Raw genomic sequence first — 6576 nt, 5'->3', positions numbered from 1 at the left:
CTGGAGTCCGTAACTAGGGGCGGGGCCCGGTGCAGTCACCGGGCCCCGCAGATCCCCATAACAGCACCATCCACAGATCCCCATAACAGTGCCATCCACAGATCCCCCATAACAGTGCCATCCACAGATCCCCCATAACAGTGCCATCCACAGATCCCCATAACAGTGCCATCCACAGATCCCCATAACAGTGCCATCCACAGATCCCCCATAACAGCACCATCCACAGATCCCCATAACAGTGCCATCCACAGATCCCCCATAACAGTGCCATCCACAGATCCCCCATAACAGTGCCATCCACAGATCCCCCATAACAGTGCCATCCACAGATCCCCCATAACAGTGCCATCCACAGATCCCCCATAACAGTGCCATCCACAGATCCCCATAACAGTGCCATCCACAGATCCCCATAACAGTGCCATCCACAGATCCCCCATAACAGCACCATCCACAGATCCCCATAACAGTGCCATCCACAGATCCCCCATAACAGTGCCATCCACAGATCCCCCATAACAGTGCCATCCACAGATCCCCCATAACAGTGCCATCCACAGATCCCCCATAACAGTGCCATCCACAGATCCCCCATAACAGCGCCATCCACAGATCCCCCATAACAGCGCCATCCACAGATCCCCCATAACAGTGCCATCCACAGATCCCCCATAACAGTGCCATCCACAGATCCCCCATAACAGTGCCATCCACAGGTCCCCCATAACAGTGCCATCCACAGATCCCCCACATGACAGTGCGTCATCCACAGATCCCCCAAAACGGTCACATGACATTTAAAAAAAGTATCGGTATTCGGTATCGGTGACTACTTGAAAAAAAGTATCGGTACTTGTACTCGGTCCTAAAAAAGTGGTATCGGGACAACCCTACTTATAGTGTAACATTTTTTTTTTCTAAGTTGTTGGGGAATGTTTTTTTTTTTATATATAAGTTAAGTGAATTTCTACATTTCTATTAAAAACTGTAGTGGACCTTTTTAGCAGCTCTCTCTAAATGAGTATTGTGGAGGAAAACTGTCTTTACTGCTCAGCACAATACATTACTGTACACTATGGGCCAGATTTATCATTACTCTGACAGCTCACTCCACTTTCACATATGGCTAAAGTCAGTTTTAGCCAAGTCAGATTTATGATCGGCCCTTTAAGGCTGTGATAAATGTTCTTTTAACAATTCGCATAAGATAAGCATGGTCCTCACTGGAGTGATTTTGCGCATTTTTTTGCGACTTTTTAAATTGTCGCAATAGTAAATCTGTCTAGAGATTCATTTACATAAGAAAACACGCCCACTTTCAGAAAACTGGCGAGCATAGTGCAGAGCCAATAAAATTCGCAAATTGTTGCGCAGTTTAAGCAATTGCGCAAAAAATTTGCAACATTTTCACTCCATTATTCTGACTTGAGCTAATGATAAATCTGGCCCTATGAGTATTGCGGAGGAAAACCCGTCTTCACTGCTCAGCACAATACATTACTGTACACTATGGGCCAGATTTATCATTAGCTCAAGTCAGAATAATGGAGTGAAAAAGTCGCAAATTCTTGCGCAATCGCTTAAACTGCGCAACAATTTGCGAATTTTATTGGCTCTGCACTATGCTCGCCGGTTTTCTGAAAGTGGGCGTGTTTTCTTATGTAAATTAATCTCTAGACAGATTTACTATTGCGACAATTTAAAAAGTCGCAAAAAATTGCGCAATTTCACTCCAGTGAGGACCATGCCTATTATATGACCCTTTTTGAAAAAACATGTGACTTCTGTGAAGCCGCTTAACTGAAGGATAAACTGCTACCGTCAAACCACATTTATCACAGTCTTAAAGGGCCGAACATAAATCTGACTTGGCTAAAACTGACTTTAGCCATATGTGAAAGTGGAGTGAGCTGTCAGAGTAATGATAAATCTGTCCCTATGAGTATTGCGGAGGAAAACCCGTCTTCACTGCTCAGCACAATACATAGTTAATACGGTTGAAAAAAGACATAAGTCCATCAAGTTCAACCAAGTGATAGGTGGGGAAGCGAATCCAAGAAGGAATTGAGACTCAGATTTCTACACGTTTTCATAAGCATTAAAGGGCTTCTACCACCAGAAATACTGTTATGTAGCTGACTGATATAGCGATGCGCCAATGTCAGCACTACATATCAGTATGTTTCTAACATTAGTCCCTGCAGCCGTTTTTGTTAAAAAAGCACTTTTATTATATGCTAATGAGCCTCTAGGTGCTTTGTGGGCGTAAAATCAGCACCTAGAGGCTCCGTCCACTTACGCTTTATCCCGCCCAGGTCCAGTGTTCTGCCCTCCCAGCTCCTCTTGATTGATGCCACTGTTCCCTGCGCCGTTGGCGAAATCCCGCGCCTGCGCCGTTCACTTCTGTCTTCGGTGCAGTGAGTGAAGGCCACTCTCCTGATGCCGGCTTCCTCACTGTGACGTAGTCGGCGCAGGCGCAGTGAGGAATCCGGCACCAGGATCGCATCATTCACTCACTGTGCTGATAACAGAAGTGAACGGCGCAGGCGCAGGATTTCTCCAACGACGCAGGGAACAGTGGCATCAATCAAGAGGACCTGGGCGGGATAAAGCGTAAGTGGACGGAGCCTCTAGGTGCTGATTTTACGCCCACAAAGCACCTAGAGGCTCATTAGCATATAATAAAAGTGCTTTTTTTACAAAAACGGCTGCAATGACAAATGTTAGAAACATACTGTTATGTAGTGCTGATATTGGCGCATCGCTAATGTCAGTCAGCTACATAACAGTATTTCTGGTGGTAGAAACCCTTTAATGTTGTTTACTTTTAAGAATTCATCTAAACCCTTTTTAAAACTGTCCACTGTTCCTGCTGTGACTACATCCTGAGGCAGAACCATGTCCCCAGTCAATGTCTGGGAAGTTAAAATCTCCCATTATGACCACTGTACCAGCCTGTGTCGCCTGCTCTATTTGGTTATAGAGTTGAGCTTCTATCTCCTCTGTGATGTTATGGGGTCTATAGATTACACCAAGTATTATTTTTTCAGTGTTTATATCCCTTTGAACTTTCACCCATAAGGTTTCCACATCCTCACCATCCGCACCCACAATTGCCTCTTCCACACTTGTCTTCAGATCACTCCTCACATACAGGCACACGCCACCACCTTTTCTATTGACCCTGTCTTTCCTAAATAGTGTAAAACCCTCAATATTTACAGCTGAAGATGCTTCGGGAGCAAGCCTTCCTCTAGCCTCTCCTCCTACAGGCATATCCATATCAAAGATATAAAATGGACCTTATATTACTGTAAATGTATTCTGCCCTGTCATCTGTCCTCAGTGGTGGGCGCTGATAGTGTACACTGTGTGCACAATTATTAGGCAAGTTGTATTTTTGAGGATTAATTTTATTATTGAACAACTACAATGCTGTCTGTCAATCCAAAATGTTAATAAACCTCAATCCTGAATATTTAAAGGGGTTATCCAATCCCTGAAATGCTGCACCATACGCTCGGGCTCCTCACACACAATATACACTGTTAAAAAAAAATAAAGGGAACACAAAAATAACACATCCTAGATCTGAGTTAATTAAATATTATTCTGAAATACTTTGTTCTTTACATAGTTGAATGTGCTGACAACAAAATTACACAAAAATAAAAAAATGGAAATCAAATTTTTCAACCCATGGAGGTCTGGATTTGGAGTCACACTCAAAATTAAAGTGGAAAAACACACTACAGGCTGATTCAACTTTGATGTAATGTCCTTAAAACAAGTCAAAATGAGGCTCAGTAGTGTGTGTGGCCTCCACGTGCCTGTATGACCTCCCTAGAACGCCTGTGCATGCTCCTGATGAGGTGGCAGATGGTCTCCTGAGGGATCTCCTCCCAGACCTGGACTAAAGCATCTGCCAACTCCTGGACAGTCCGTGGTGCAACGTGACGTTGGTGGATAGAGCGAGACATGATGTCCCAGATGTGCTCAATTGGATTCAGGTCTGGGGAACGGGCGGGCCAGTCCATAGCATCAATGCCTTCGTCTTGCAGGAACTGCTGACACACTCCAGCCACATGAGGTCTAGCATTGTCTTGCATTAGGAGGAACCCAGGGCCAACCGCACCAGCATATGGTCTCACAAGGGATCTGAGGATCTCATCTCGGTACCTAATGGCAGTCGGGCTACCTCTGGCGAGCACATGGAGGGCTGTGCAGCCCTCCAAAGAAATGCAACCCCACACCATTACTGACCCAATGCCAAACCGGTCATGGTGGAGGATGTTGCAGGCAGCAGAACGTTCTCCACGGCGTCTCCAGACTCTGTCACGTCTGTCACATGTGCTCAGTGTGAACCTGCTTTCATCTGTGAAGAGCACAAGGCGCCAGTGGAGAATTTGCCAATCTTGGTGTTCTCTGGCAAATGCCAAACGTCCTGCACGGTGTTGGGCTGTAAGCACAACCCCCACCTGTGGACGTCGGCCCCTCATATCACCCTCATGGAGTCTGTTTCTGACCGTTTGAGCAGACACATGCACATTTGTGGCCTGCTGGAGGTCATTTTGCAGGGCTCTGGCAGTGCTCCTCCTGTTCCTCCATGCACAAAGGCGGAGGTAGCAGTCCTGCTGCTGGGTTTTTGCCCTCCTACGGCCTCCTCCACGTCTCCTGATGTACTGGCCTGTCTCCTGGTAGCGCCTCCATGCTCTGGACACTACACTGACAGACACAGCAAACCTTCTTGCCACAGCTCACATTGATGTGCCATCCTGGATAAGCTGCACTACCTGAGCCACTTGTGTGGGTTGTGGACTCCGTCTCATGCTACCACTAGAATGAAAGCACCGCCAGCATTCAAAAGTGACCAAAACATCAGCCAGGAAGCATAGGAACTGAGAAGTGGTCTGTTGTCACCACCTGCATAACCACTCCTTTATTGGGGGTGTCTTGCTAATTGCCTATAATTTCCACCTGTTGTCCTTCCCATTTGCACAACAGCATGTGAAATTGATTGTCACTCAGTGTTGCTTCCTAAGTGGACAGTTTGATTTCACAGAAGTGTGATTGACTTGGAGTTACATTGTGTTGTTTAAGTGTTCCCTTAATTTTTTTGAGCAGTGTACTTACCTTGCTCCTGGTGCCCGCACCGCCACAGCTGTTTCTCCCCGTGCACGGATGAATTATTATTATCATTATATTCCAGTGAAATCTGCCCTCCGAAAGCCATATAGTGCACTTTCCATTTCAAGCACTGCCGTCCTCCCATACAGCAGTTTTCAACCACATATGAGGTGTTTCTCTGACCTGCAGACTAATAAATATTGAGGTTTATTTTGCTGTTAACCCTTGTGTCACGATACTAGTGGAATACTGCTGGAATCCAATGGCAGGGACAAGGCCTGAACATAGGAAGCACCGGAGTCTTGAACAGGAGGTAACAGGGTAAATCGCAAGGAGGAGGAACAAACCGGAGAGCAAGTTCCAAGCGAGAGGACTGCACAAGCAGGAGCTCAAACACAATACTCAAGCAATTAGTAACAGGCTTGAGAGGTTTAAATGTGAAACAGGAAGTAAGATGGCACCCAGCTGAGACACAATCCACCATCTTAACTGAGGTAAAACTTGACAATCTGAACTAAACAGACATAGCAGGATGATTCCTGACACCTTGCTATGTTACAGGAAAAATAGATTAAAATGGCAAATCTTCAAAAAAAAATTTTTTGAATTCACCTCCATTTTCCTTTAATTTTTGTGGAACACCTAAAGGGTTAGCAAAGTTTGTAAAATCAGTTTTGAATAACTTGAGGGGTGTAGTTTCTAAAATGGGTGGTTTCAATTATGTAAAAGTCATTTCATAGCTAAACATTTTTTTCAAAAAGTTGGTTTTGGAAACTTTCATAAAAATTTTTGAAATTGCTTCTAAAATTCTAAGCCTTCTAACATCTTAAAAAATATGAGATTTACAAAACAATGTCAACATAAAGTAGACATATGGGGGAGTCTATCCAGTCTTAAAGTCGAAAAAAATTGAATTTCTTTTTTTTTTTCTTTTCAGAATTGACTCACATTTACCACTAACATGAAGTACAATGTGTCACGAGAAAACTGTCTCAGAATGGCATGTATAAGTGAAAGTGTTCCTAGGTTATTACCACATAAAGTGACATGTCAGATTTTCTATATATGTATTTGTATATTATTTTGTTCTTTGTAACTAATCAAATTTAACAGCTTTACCATGTACTTACTGCATCTGTAGTTGCTCCTTTCTCAGATTTCACTGAGGGTCACTGACTAGTTGCTATTATGTATCCATCCCTATATTTGTACCCTGTACTGATCAGTGGATGGGAGCAACAGCCTGCTAAGAAAACTCAGTGTAAGGCCTCTTTCCCACAGGCGTGTGCGCCCCGTGGTCGTGCTGCGGCCTGTAAAATGCGGGTCGCAATGCACGAGCACAGTCCGTGGGGCAGCCGCAGCAGATCGCGGACCCATTCACTTGAATGGCTCTGCGATCCGGCCGTTCCGCAAAAAGATAGAACATGTTCTATATTTTTGCGGAAC

This window comes from Bufo bufo, chromosome 2, assembly GCF_905171765.1.
Source record: "Bufo bufo chromosome 2, aBufBuf1.1, whole genome shotgun sequence".
Taxonomy (NCBI): Eukaryota; Metazoa; Chordata; class Amphibia; order Anura; family Bufonidae; genus Bufo; species Bufo bufo.
Note: the sequence above shows the minus strand (reverse complement) of the source record.